The sequence below is a fragment of the Aegilops tauschii genome, chromosome 5, assembly GCF_002575655.3.
Source record: "Aegilops tauschii subsp. strangulata cultivar AL8/78 chromosome 5, Aet v6.0, whole genome shotgun sequence".
In the NCBI taxonomy this organism is placed as follows: domain Eukaryota; kingdom Viridiplantae; phylum Streptophyta; class Magnoliopsida; order Poales; family Poaceae; genus Aegilops; species Aegilops tauschii.
In genome coordinates, this window is record NC_053039.3 from 421459174 (window position 1) to 421470517 (window position 11344).

The following is an 11344-nucleotide window of genomic DNA, read 5'->3' on the forward strand; positions in this document are numbered from 1 at the left end:
CGGGCCAGCTTCGGCCGGCTGCGCGAGGGTGTTCATCGGGTTTGCTCCGAGCTCAAGCTTTGCCCGGCTATGGCCCGCCGACGGTGGTGGCGCCTTTGGGCGTCGTTCCCCTTCTTGAAGGCACCGTCGTTGAGTTCTTTGACCCGCTCCATCCTCGGATCTCGTTCTTCAGGCGAAAGCCTAGACCCATCTGGGCCGGGCAACGACGTTGTCTCGACGGCGTTTCCCTCTTTAGGGTGTTGCTTTGAAGACCGGTGATTCTTCCCAGCCCTTCAATTGGGCTGGATGTGCATGGCTCATGGTTGGCAGGTGCCCAACCGGTGATGCGAGTGGTTGGCGTTGCGACTGTTGGGGAACGTAGTAATTTCAAAAAATTTCCTACGCACACGCAAGATCATGGTGATGCATAGCAACGAGAGGGGAGAGTGTTGTCCACGTACCCTCGTAGACCGAAAGCGGAAGCGTTAACACAACGTGGTTGATGTAGTCGTACGTCTTCACGATCCGACCGATCAAGTACCGAACGTACGGCACCTCCGAGTTCAGCACACGTTCAGCTCGATGACGTCCCTCGAACTCCGATCCAGCCGAGTGTTGAGGGAGAGTTTCGTCAGCACGACGGCGTGGTGACGATGATGATGTTCTACCGACGCAGGGCTTCGCCTAAGCACCGCTACGATATTATCGAGATGTAATATGCTGGAGGGGGGCACCGCACACGGCTAAGAGATCAATAGATCAATTGTTGTGTCTATGGGGTGCCCCCTTGCCCCCGTATATAAAGGAGCAAGGGGGGAGGCGGCCGGCCTAGGAGGAGGGCACGCCAAGGGGGGAGTCCTACTCCCACCGGGAGTAGGACTCCTCCTTTCCTTGTTGGAGTAGGAGAAGGGAAGGGAGAAGGAGAAGGAAGGAAGGGGGCGCCCCCCTCCCTAGTCCAATTCGGACTAGTCCATGGGGAGGGGTGCGGCCACCCTTTGGGGCCTTTCTATCCTTTCCCGTATGGCCCATTAAGGCCCAATACGAATTCCCGTAACTCTCCGGTACTCCGAAAAATACCCGAATCACTCGGAACCTTTCCGATGTCCGAATATAGTCGTCCAATATATCGATCTTTACGTCTTGACCATTTCGAGACTCCTCGTCATGTCCCCGATCTCATCCGGGACTCCGAACTCCTTCGGTACATCAAAACTCATAAACTCATAATAAAATTGTCTTCGTAACGTTAAGCGTGCGGACCCTACGGGTTCGAGAACTATGTAGACATGACCGAGACACGTCTCCGGTCAATAACCAATAGCGGGACCTGGATGCCCATATTGGCTCCCACATATTCTACGAAGATCTTTATCGGTCAAACCGCATAACAACATACGTTGTTCCCTTTGTCATCGGTATGTTACTTGCCCGAGATTCGATCGTCGGTATCTTAATACCTAGTTCAATCTCGTTACCGGCAAATCTCTTTACTCGTTCCATAATACATCATCTCGCAACAAACTATTTAGTTGCAATGCTTGCAAGGCTTAAGTGATGTGCATTACCGAGAGGGCCCAGAGATACCTCTCCGACAATCGGAGTGACAAATCCTAATCTCGAAATACGCCAATCCAACAAGTACCTTCGGATACACCTGTAGAGCACCTTTATAATCACCTAGTTACGTTGTGACGTTTGGTAGCACACAAAGTGTTCCTCCGGTAAACGGGAGTTGCATAATCTCATAGTCATAGGAACATGTATAAGTCATGAAGAAAGCAATAGCAACATACTAAACGATCGAGTGCTAAGCTAACGGAATGGGTCAAGTCAATCACAACATTCTCCTAATGATGTGATCCCGTTAATCAAATGACAACTCATGTCTATGGCTAGGAAACATAACCATCTTTGATCAATGAGCTAGTCAAGTAGAGGCATACTAGTGACACTCTGTTTGTCTATGTATTCACACATGTATCATGTTTCCGGTTAATACAATTCTAGCATGAATAATAAACATTTATCATGATATAAGGAAATAAATAATAACTTTATTATTGCCTCTAGGGCATATTTCCTTCAGTCTCCCACTTGCACTAGAGTCAATAATCTAGTTCACATTGCCATGTGATTTAACATCAATAGTTCACATCACCATGTGATTAACACCCATAGTTCACATCGTCATGTGACCAACACCCAAAGGGTTTACTAGAGTCAGTAATCTAGTTCACACCGCTATGTGATTAACACCCAAAGAGTACTAAGGTGTGATCATGTTTTTCTTGTGAGATAATTTTAGTCAACGGGTCTGTCACATTCAGATTCGTAAGTATTTTGCAAATTTCTATGTCTACAATGCTCTGCACGGAGCTACTCTAGCTAATTGCTCCCACTTTCAATATGTATCTAGACCGAGACTTAGAGTCATCTAGATTAGTGTCAAAACTTGCATCGACGTAACCCTTTACGACGAGCCTTTTGTCACTTCCATAATCGAGAAACATATCCTTATTCCAGTAAGGATAATTTTGACCGCTGTCCAGTGATCTACTCCTAGATCACTATTGTACTCCCTTGCCAAAATCAGTGTAGGGTATACAATAGATCTGGTACACAGCATGGCATACTTTATAGAACCTATGGCCGAGGCATAGGGAATGACTTTCATTATTTTTCTATCTTCTGCCGTGGTCGGGTTTTGAGTCTTACTCAATTTCACACCTTGTAACACAGGCAAGAAACTCTTTCTTTGACTGTTCCATTTTGAACCACTTCAAAATCTTGTTAAGGTATGTACTCATTGAAAAAACTTATCAAGCGTCTTGATCTATCTCTATAGATCTTGATGCTCAATATGTAAGCAACTTCACCAAGGTCTTTGTTTGAAAAACTCCTTTCAAACACTCCTTTATGCTTTGCAGAATAATTCTACATTATTTCCGATCAACAATATGTCATTCACATATACTTATCAGAAATGCTGTAGTGCTCCCACTCACTTTCTTGTAAATACAGGCTTCACCGCAAGTCTGTATAAAACTATATCCTTTGATCAACTTATCAAAGCGTATATTCCTACTCCGAGATGCTTGCACCAGTCCATAGATAGATCGCTCGAGCTTGCATATTTTGTTAGCACCTTTAGGATTGACAAAACCTTCTGGTTGCATCATATACAACTCTTCTTTAATAAATCCATTAAGGAATGCAGTTTTGTTTATCCATTTGCCAGATTTCATAAAATGCGGCAATTGCTAACATGATTCGGACAGACTTAAGCATAGATACGAGTGAGAAACTCTCATCGTAATCAACACCTTAAACTTGTCGAAAACCTTTTGCGACAATTCTAGCTTTGTAGATAGTAACACTACTATCAGCGTCCGTCTTCCTCTTGAAGATCCATTTAATGTCAATGGCTCGCCGATCATTGAGCAAGTCAATCAAAGTCCATACCTTGTTCTCATACATGGATCTCATCTCAGATTTCATGGCCTCAAGCCATTTTGCGGAATCTGGGCTCACCATCGCTTCTTCATAGTTCGTAGGTTCGTCATGGTCTAGTAACATAACCTCCAGAACAGGATTACCGTACCACTCTGGTGCGGATCTTACTCTGGTTGACCTACGAGGTTCAGTAATAACTTGATCTGAAGTTCCATGATCATCATCATTAACTTCCTCACTAATTGGTATAGGCATCACAGAAACTGGTTTCTGCGATGAACTACTTTCCAATAAGGGAGCAGGTACAATTACCTCATCAAGTTCTACTTTCCTCCCACTCACTTCTTTCGAGAGAAACTCGTCCTCTAGAAAGGATCCATACTTAGCAACGAATGTCTTGCCTTCGGATCTGTGATAGAAGGTGTACCCAACTGTCTCCTTTGGGTATCCTATGAAGACACATTTCTCCGATTTGGGTTTGAGCTTATCAGGATGAAACTTTTTCACATAAGCATCGCAACCCCAAACTTTAAGAAACGACAACTTTGGTTTCTTGCCAAACCACAGTTCATAAGATGTCGTCTCAATGGATTTAGATGGTACCCTATTTAACGTGAATGTAGCTGTCTCTAATGCATAACCCCAAAACTATAGTGGTAAATCGGTAAGAAACATCATAGATTGCACTATATCCAATAAAGTACGGTTATGATGTTCGGACACACCATTATGCTGTGGTGTTCCAGGCGGCATGAGTTTGTGAAACTATTCCACATTGTTTTAATTGAAGACCAAACTCGTAACTCAAATATTTGTCTTCGCGATCAGATCGTAGAAACTTTATTTTCTTGTCACGATGATTTTCCACTTCACTCTGAAATTCTTTGAACTTTTCAAATGTTTCAGACTTATGTTTCATCAAGTAGATATACCCATATCTGCTCAAATCATCTGTGAAGGTCAGAAAAATAACGGTACCCGCCGCGAGCCTCAACACTCATCGAATCGCATACATCAGTATGTATTATTTCCAATAAGTCAGTTGCTCACTCCATTGTTCCGGAGAACGGAGTCTTAGTCATCTTGCCCATAAGGCATGGTTCGCAAGCATCAAGTGATTCATAATCAAGTGATTCCAAAAGCCCATCAGCATGGAGTTTCTTCATGCGCTTTACACCAATATGACCTAAACGCCAGTGCCACAAATAAGTTGCACTATCATTATTAACTTTGCATCTTTTGGCTTCAATATTATGAATATGTGTATCACTATGATCGAGATCCAACGAACCATTTTCATTGGGTGTGTAACCGTATAAGGTTTTATTCATGTAAACAGAACAACAATTATTCTCTAACTTAAATGAATAACCGTATTGCAATAAACATGATCAAATCATATTCATGCTCAATGCAAACACCAAATAACACTTATTTAGGTTCAACACTAATCCCGAAAGTATAGGGAGTGTGTGATGATGATCATATCAATCTTGGAACCACTTCCAATACACATCGTCACTTCATCCTTAACTAGTTTCTGTTCATTATGCAACTCCCGTTTCGAGTTACTACTCTTTAGCAACTGAACCAGTATCAAATACCGAGGGGTTGCTATGAACACTAGTAAAATACACATCAACAATCTGTATATCAAATATACCTTTGTTCACTTTGCCATCCTTCTTATCCACCAAATACTTGGGGCAGTTCTGCTTCCAGTGACCAGTCCCTTTGCAGTAGAAGCACTTAGTCTCAGGCTTAGGTCCAGACTTGGGCTTCTTCACTTGAGCAGCAACTTGCTTGCCGTTCTTCTTGAAGTTCCCCTTCTATCCCTTTGCCCTTTTCTTGAAACTAGTGGTCTTGTTAACCATCAACACTTGATGCTCTTTCTTTGATTTCTACCTTCGTCGATTTCAGCATCGCGAAGAGCTCGGGAATTACTTTCGTCATCCCTTGCATCCTATAGTTCATCACGAAGTTCTACTAACTTGGCGATGGTGACTAGAGAATTCTGTCAATCACTATTTTATCTGGAAGATTAACTCCCACTTGATTCAAGCGATTGTAGTACCCAGACAATCTGAGCACATGCTCACTGCTTGAGCTATTCTCCTCCATCTTTTAGCTATAGAACTTGTTGGAGACTTCATATCTCTCAACTCGGGTATTTGCTTGAAATATTAACTTCAACTCCTGGAACATCTCATATGGTCCATGACGTTCAAAACGTCTTTGAAGTCCCGATTCTAAGCCGTTAAGCATGGTGCACTAAACTATCAAGTAGTCATCATATTGAGTTAGCCATGTAGGAGATATGCCCTAGAGGCAATAATAAATGTTATTGATTATCTCCCTGTTCATAATTATGTTTATGTTCCATGCTATAACTGTTGTGGTTCCCGAGCCCGTATATCCATAAAGGCTCTGGGGAGAACCCATATGCACGTGTGGAATAATAAACGGTAAAATGTATTCCTAGTCGTGCCTCTAAGACTAGCTCAAGTGTTGCATGATGATTATGTTTTCCCAATCATGGGCATGTCTATGCCAAGCAACTTTGAGGGCACAATGTCAGGAAGGACATTTGTGTTGAATCGACCCGGATTGATGTTATGCTATGAGATTCATTCGTCACAAGTTTATTGGTACATAACACAGAGATGGTTAACGTTTGCATGATTCCTTAGACCATGAGAGTATCGAGTTTCTTCATGCTTGCTTCATGAACTTTGGGGTTTGTTAAACGTCATCCGTAAATGGGTGGCTATTACGGCGGCTTACGGGTTCATGGAAAAGTGTGTCAAGTAACTTGATAGCTCAAGATTGGGATTTGCTCCTCCGACGATGGAGAGATATCTCTGGGCCCTCTCGGTGTTACGGTATCCATCATCGTCTGGCCAGACACTTTGTGATTTGATCACGGGGATGCCGGAACACGATAACGAGAAAAGAGAACAATACCGGTAACGAGGTAACTAGCATAGTGGACAAGTTGTTGATCCACGGGAATGCCAACATGTCTCACCTCGGGTATTTGTAACATATCGCAAAGCAACAGGAATAGCACACGGCAACTGGAGGTTCACTCGAATATTTATTCGTGTGGGTATAGGGGTCAATATGGGTGTCCACGGCTCCGATGTTGATCATTGATCGGAAGGGGTTCCGGGTCATGTCTATACTTCACCGAACCTATAGGGTCACACGCTTAAGGGTCATCTATCTGCTGAATACTAGACAGGGAGTCTGAGAGAAAATCACCGAAAAAGTTTCGGACACCGAAAAGTTTCGGACAGCGGAATCATACCGCAGAGAGAGGTCATCGGATAAGTTTCGATGATACCGAAAAGTTGTTTCGGGATACACCATTAAGTCAAATTGGTTGCGGCACATGCCTGATAATTCTTGAAGGATGCCAGAATCATTCTGGAAGCTTTTTGGAATTTTCTGAGATAAAAACCGGAAATGTTCCGGAGCTGCCGGAGCCACTTCAGATGCGTTTCGCAGATGAAAATCACTAAAACCGGAATTGTTTCGGAACGCGTTGAAAATCATTTTAGTGGGTACTGGAAATGTTCTTAGCCCACATAAATATTTTCAGTTCGATCGGACGCTGAAAAATGTCGTCGTGAATAGTGAAAATCAGCTTTATGGTTACTTTATGGAAAGCCACCTTTTGGGGCTTTGCTCCAAAAGATCTTGGGGATGACATGGATGGATAGGAGCCATTTTTTGGGCCCCTCACGGGGGTGTGGCCGGCCACATGGGGTATCCCCCCTTGGGGACCCTCTTGTTCCTTGGTTTCACTCCTAGGTCCTTGTGGAAGGACTTCATTCATGTGCATTTTGGGTTTTTTGTGAAACCCTACCCCCTTGGGATTTCCTATAAATAGAGGTGAAGGGGCAGCCCTCCACACTCATCCCTTGCTCTCATACACATGCCATGCATTATCTGGCTTCTTCTCTCCCTCCCACGAAAAGAGTTTCGTAGAGCCGTAAGGCTGTCTGGGTTCCGGCAGGAACTAGTTCTGGACGGCGAAGCCCTGCCGGATAGATGACACCGTATGTGTGCAACTCTGTAGAGAGATCGTAGTTTCGGTCTTAGTTCGTGAGTGCCTCCCAAAGGGCTGTCCGTGTGACCGTCCGAGTTTCGAAGGTCCTCCCGAAGGGCTGTCCGAGTGACCGTTCGAGTTTCGAAGGTCCTCCCGAAGGGCTGTCCGCGACACCGTCCGGGGGGCTGTTCGACCGCCTCCTGGAGGGCTGTCTGAGGAGCAGATGAGGGTATACATCCTCGCGGTTGGGAGGTTGTAAATCCTAGCTGCGGGGATCTGCACCGCCGATCGTCATCGACTCTACTTCCCGCTGCGCTACGAGTCGGTAACGAAAAAGATCAAACCATGTATGCAGTCTCCATAGTGGTCCTGGGCTGGTGCGTAGGTCGAATTTTTGTTGTTTTCTGCTGCGTTCCCCTTCAGTGGCATCAAGAGCCGTGCTATGCGTAGATGCAGGTTTCGATCTAGAATACATGGAGATGTATGGGTATTGCATAATATAATTAGGTAGTAGATGAGATCTATTGCTGAAAATTATTTATGCGGGTGACAGATGAAATCTGTTACCCGAGGTTCTTGTTGCTTCCCTAGAATTTGCGTTTGCTCAATCTCGAGACAGCATGGTGGAATTTGACAAAGTTCTGGCAATCCGTGATCCTGATTGATCATGGAAGTGCTATCAGTTCTTTGGGTTCTGCCGTAGTCAAAAGAAAGATGAAATTCGCAGATGAAAGGGCATTGCATATATGATCTGCACGGGGGTCATGCGTATGATGAAGTTTAGTATGGGGCTCGAGATTTAATTATCCCGTGTTTCATACACCCCGAGATGTTAATCTAGCAACTTGAATAATCATACTTGATGATAAAACATTGGTCGCTGCAGTTTAAGTCAAAACCTTAGAAGCCACGTAAAATAAATTTTGCATAAACCGATTAGAGGCGTCTAACTTGGTTTTGCAGGATGTGCATATGATGTGGTATAGCAGTGCTCATACTAATTCGATTATGTATGAGATGACTATATGATGTAATTTGATTAACATGACCTGCGTGTCATGGTTCGGCATGATGGCTGGAGCCATATGATTGCACTTTAATGACCTGCGTGTCAACCTTAAGTAATGCATTAATTTTATATGCTATGGAGATAGCAATGTTATCTGGTGCATCGACAAGGTGGTGGCAATCTTCGCGAAGGTGAACACCAACACGAATGCCGAAGACGAAGAAATGAAATACTTCTCCGTCAGAAAGGGCTATACCATATCATGCTATTATGAATTGCCTGAGATGTTTATCGCTTATGTTGCACCCTTCTTGATTGCGCGGTAGTCGCTTTTTATTAGGGTGATCTCTCACAAAAATACCAAGTAGTTAGTGTTCTCCCAAGTGTAGCACCGTCACGGCACCTATCTTTTCGGGGTGCGCCGTGTCACACGGGTACGAACGATTAGAGAAGTGTGAGGCGGGTGAGTTGAGACCTCGCAGCAAGATCACTTGGTTGTCTTGACGTTCAGGCATGACCGTCATGAGCTCGGAACACACGCATCGAAAGATGAACAAGAGTCACATAGAGATGTGATTGGCAAGTTGGCCTACCGGTTGAGATTTTTCATCATCAGTGGTGTTACACCAATGGCGAACAATTGAAATGTGGGTCTTGTATCACTCACAATCAATTTTGAGAGATATTGATTTGAGTGGGAGCGCACTGTTGAATTAACATGTTTAATTCTCAGTGCAATTAATTATGAACACTGTCTAAGTGTTTCTTGCAAAATAGTTGTAGAATAATGGCTCGCGTTTCCACCTTCCCTATTAAAATTGAATAACTGTTAAATATCTGGTTAAAACTTTACGATTGGTAACGTAATATGAGGATTGTCCTCAAAAGTGCCGAGAAGGACTTTGTCCTATCGCATGCTTTCCGTATCCTCCCGCTAAAGCTATGGATCATGTGACTCTCGTCCTTCGATCCAAAAGCTATAATTCCGTTTCAGTCAAGTGCAATATGTTTGCTTCCATGAAACCCAAACTACGAAAGTTGGGATAGTTATATGATATTCATGGAACTGAAAATTATTTTCAGATACAAACAAAGCAATGTTTGTTTGCAAGTATTAGTAAAAGTGTTTACTATGCATTTGACTGTTGGGAAAGGGATCCAGAAGAACGCCTGTCATATAATGAAAGGTGAATAAAACAACAACTTAAAGAGAAAGGAAGTGTCCAAAGGGTGTTAGTATGACTTACACGCCTAGGAAGTCCGGGGCTAACGCCACTCTTAAGTTGGGTGCTTCTTTTGCGAGTAGGAGAAATACTAAAAGTTAAACTGTTAGAAGTAAAAAGGCAGAAAGAAAGATGACTGGAATATCCAGCTCATGTATGAATGTCATACAAGTTTTTGTTGTATAGTAGGCTGGTCAAAGATATAGTTCTTGGGAATTATGGTTAAACATGTTAATCACTAATTCTTGGGTATTGTGAGTTAATCACAAAGATACCCGCTCGATTGCATTCAATTGCGAATCACTGTAAGAGCTACTGTGGCCTAAAAAGACTAGCCAGAAATGAGGTTAAGGTATACACAGGGAACATAGTAAATGTTACTATACCTTCCATCGGTGTATTGCCGTCTGTATTTATTTTCATAATTCATTTAGAGTTTTACAAACTCTAGCCCATTGCATAAGGTATCTTGCAAGAAGGTTGTTCATAAGAGAACCTTTTATGTTCGATGTTATGAATAACACAAGGGCCATACTTTCATTATGAATGAGATGTATGTTATGAATATTGATAATAATACAAAACCTCTGGGTTTACTTTCATAATTCATTTTAGAGTTTCATACACTCTAGCCCATTGCACAATGTTTGTTGCAAAAGAGTTGTTCATAAAAACAACAATTGTTGTTAAGTATTATGAATAACATAAGGGCCATACTTCCATCATCGATGGGACGTATGTTATGAATATTGAGGGTAATATGATACATCCATAACACTGATGCTAAATGTCGCAAGACTAAAAGAATACCACACAAGTGTGGCACAACATTTGGTCACATTGGAGAAACCCGCATGGAAAATTCCATTATGATGGATTTTGAAGTCTTTTTGATTTTGAATCATCTGACACTTGCAACTCTCCTCTGAAAAGTGAAGTGACTAAAATACCGTTCACAGGCCACAAGGAATGAACAACAAACTTATTAGTGATCATACATTTGATGTGTGTAGTCCGATAAGTGTTGTTAGTGGTGGATTTATTTATCTTCAGAAATGACTCAAGTAGATATATGGATATTTACTTGATGAGACGTAAGTCTGGATCTTTTGAAATCATTCGAAAGGTTCTCAAAAATGAAGTAGAAGTTATTGTAACAAGAAAATTATGTTTCTGCAATTTGATTGCACAAAGGAATATTTGAGTTACATGTTTAGCGAATGTCTGATGAGTTGTGAAAGGGGTTTCATAACTTGCACCTCCCGGAACACCACTGCAAGTGAAAAGTCCGTGGAGATGTAATCTAACCATTTATGACATGGTAAGGTCAAAGATGACATAAATAAATTTGCCATTATCCTTTTTAAAGTGATGCTTTAGAGACTGCGGCTTTTACACTGAAAAGAGCTACATCGAGTCTGTTGAAATGAAGCCATGGTATGGTACGCCCAACCATGTTGTATCTTTTCTTAACATTTGGAATATGGGGCTTGTGTAAAAGGTTACAAACCTATTCCAAATCAGACAAGTGCTACTTTGTAGGTTATCCCAAGTCATTGGGTATTCCTCCCTCACTATACCAAGGCAAATAGGTTTGCCACAAAGAACGGTATGCTTTTAAAGAGA